Source organism: Camelina sativa, chromosome 9 (assembly GCF_000633955.1).
Source record: "Camelina sativa cultivar DH55 chromosome 9, Cs, whole genome shotgun sequence".
NCBI lineage: Eukaryota > Viridiplantae > Streptophyta > Magnoliopsida > Brassicales > Brassicaceae > Camelina > Camelina sativa.
In genome coordinates, this window is record NC_025693.1 from 12550616 (window position 1) to 12554109 (window position 3494).

Consider the following 3494-nt stretch of genomic DNA (forward strand, 5'->3'; position numbering starts at 1 on the left):
AAAAACAATTTCAAGGAAAAACCTATATATTGGTATTCCAATGACTTGTTTACATTTTTCTGTCATATATTTTTGTTTTTTCTCCCACGCTCGTACCAAAAAAAAAAAACAGAGATGAGTTCGATACAAAATTCCATCACCGCTCCCACCAACTTAAAACTAATGAGGCCATGACTCCATTACCCTTTATACTCCATATGATCATTCTAACTGGTTACATTTTTTTTTGTATCATTAAAAATTGCAATTAATTATCTCATTGCAAAATATGGACTGAGCATATTTTATGAATGGTTTGGATACTCACCAGTTTTATTCAGTATACGAAATATGTTTGGTCTCAGTTCAATTTGGCTACTTTTACGGTTTTACCTAAAACAAACCTATCCAAAAACTAAACAAAGAAAAAACTAATTGAATTCAAATTCCATCTAAAAACTATATTATTAAGCAATAAACTTTTTATTGATGGTCTTATCCACAACACACACATTTCATCCAACTCACTTACATAGAGGTTTCTGAGTTTATCAAATGATGCATATATTCGTTATCCATCGTGAAGCTTAATTTATATGTTACATTTTATTGAAACTAATTGAATTTTAAGTAATCTATGCATATTGATTTTAGATTTTATTTGGTATTTTTTAAAATTACGGATTTAAATATCACTTATTTCACCTTGCAGTACATTTTAAATTTATATTACATCATAAAAAATCATATTTTAATTATATATCAATCCTAATAGATAAAAGATACAATTTTCATATAAAAATAATATGTGAAATTTTTATCAAATATATATATTATTTATTATTAAATATTTATAAACTATAATTAATCACTAACATACATATATCAAATATGTAAAAAAAAAAACTGATTGTAGGATAAATGACAACCTAAATTTTATAGATAAAATAAACATATTTACATAACTAAATTCTACGATACTAAATAGTAATCTAAGTTTGTAGCATTGTTTTTATTATGTTGAGTTTTATGTCTTGTGACACTCAAAGTGATGACATATATATTGAGAAAATGGTTTAATTGACTTTTATATATTTTAATAACCAAAACAAAAATAAATAAAGATGTCCAAAATTCTATAATGGAAAATAAATTCTCTAATGAAAAGAAATTATGAATGTAACATAAGATGTGTTTTTATTTTATAGAGGGGACTAATTAATCTTAGCTGATTCCTTTTAGGTTTTGGAAAATTTTGTTGGATAAAAAAAGGGAAATTTTACAGCTATTTAAATTAGGAGATTTTGTTATCTTTTTAAAGTAGATTACAAATATAGGTTGTATGAGTTAGAGAGCAAGAAATTGAATTTGTTTATTCAACGGACATGAATTTGATTTTGAGCGTGGTCATATTTTTGATCATAACTATTAAACCTACTTCCATTCAATTAGTATGGTTTTGTAAAGAGAAATTGGTATCATAAGTATATGTAATTATCAGAAAGAAAAAAAATTCAAACGGTCATATAAAGGGGAATAATAAAATCAACAATATTGGAAAAAGGAAATTTTCCTTTATTCCAAAAATACTACAAACTATATATATTGTTTTTCTCTCAGATAATAGTATTTTTCTCTATGCTCGTAAAAAAAAAAACAAAAGATGAGTACGATGAAAAATTGCCGTGAGATTTGGAGTTGGAACCGTAACGAAGAGATGAGTTCGATCAAAGATTGTGTAAGAAAATACCGTTTTATCGCGTTTGATACAGAGTATCAGGTAGTTTAAGGGATATACACCACAACACGCTTCGGATGATCAACGTTACACCGACATGAGGTTCAGCGTAGACAGGACGAAACTGATCCAATTAGGTCTAACTCTGTTCGACTGTAACGGAAGAGTCGGTGGAACTTGGGAGATCAACTTCTGTGATTTCGGAGATGCTGAAGACGCGAGAAACGACAAGTCCATCGAGTTCCTAAAACGCAACGGTCTAGATCTGAAGAAGATTAGGGCACAAGGAATTGAAATCGACGGTTTCTTCAATGATCTCTCTTGGATTCTGAAGAGGACGAGGAACATCACCTGGGTGACGTTTCACGGGTCGTATGATATCGCGTATATGTTGAAGTGTTTCACCAGAGGAGAGTCTTTACCCGTGACTGCTGCGATGTTTGCGAAAGCCGTAGCTAGAACCCTCGGCTCTGTTTTTGATCTGAAAGCTATCGCGGGTAGATACGAAGGGCTTGGTTGCCGTTTAGGTTTAGAGCATCTAGCAGATGCGTTGGGACTTGACCGTGTTGGTACTGCTCACCACGCCGGTTCAGATAGCGAATTAACCGCTAGGGTTTTCGTTAAGATGACTAACATCTTCCACGATGTGCAAGAGGCTGAAGGCTTTGTTTATGGACTCGGCTGTAGAATCATCTCTGATCGTCTAAAGCACAGACAAGAACAGATCCACCTTGCAGTGATGACCAGATGCTACGGTCCACCTCCACCACCACCGCCGTATCCGCTACTAAATCCGATCTTTGTTCCTGGGTTTCCTCCTTTTGGTGATTTTGGCTATGGGCCTAGCTTATGTATGTATTAAATCTCAAGGAAAACACTGCTTAATTAGTCCTTACGTACCCTTAGCTTTGATGTGTTTAGTGTTAGACAACAACACATCTCTCTTCCTGTTAGTATTGTCTCAATGTATCTGTTTGTATTCGATTTAATTTTGATGAAAAGTTGAGTTTTTTTTCTATTGTTCCAATGTATATTTTTGTACCAGATTTTGATGAAAATATGAGTTTTTCTTTATTGTTTAGTTCCACACTTTTGTCTTTCTTTCTTGACAAAGTTTCTCAAAACCAGTGTCTGTTTTCCCTAGTAATCAAGTCTCTTTGAGAGCTAAAATTTTTATAATTATCTCAAGACATGTTTTGTGTAAGATGGTAGTGAAGCATAAAACAAGACTAGAAGTTTCTCTGCAACTGGATCACTCACTCAGGGTATATATGGTTTCTCTGCAATTGAGATTATGTGCTTACTGGACCACTTAAATTGAGTATTAGCTGCCATACTTAGAGCAAGATCACCATCCACGTCATTACATCAATTACTTTGTCTTCTCACCTGAAACCGGATTAATTTGATCATTGTAAAGGCAAAAAAAATACGTAGTTAGTGAAGTGTCATGTGGGCAAGTACTCATAGCCAACACAAACAGTCCTTCTCAGCATTAACATCAGTTTTATTCTCTCTCTCTCTCTCTCTCTCTCTCTCTCTCACTTTCATGTAACTGTAAGACGAAGGTTAGACAAACAAATCAACCCATTTTATCTGATTTGGCAGACGAATCACAGAAACTGACAAAAGAAGCTTACAATTAATTACCATCATAGTCTCATACATACATAGATATATTTTATGTTCTTTTAAAGTTGATTAGGAGTAACTAAGGATTAAGAAATAAAAAAAAATGTTTGCCTAAAACCATGGCCTCTCTGTAACTCTGTTCAGA

The 3494-nt window shown here is 32.7% G+C and overlaps 1 pseudogene; it reads left to right on the forward strand.

Annotated features, from left to right (window-relative positions):
- LOC104715219 lies at positions 1697-2579 on the forward strand (annotated as a pseudogene).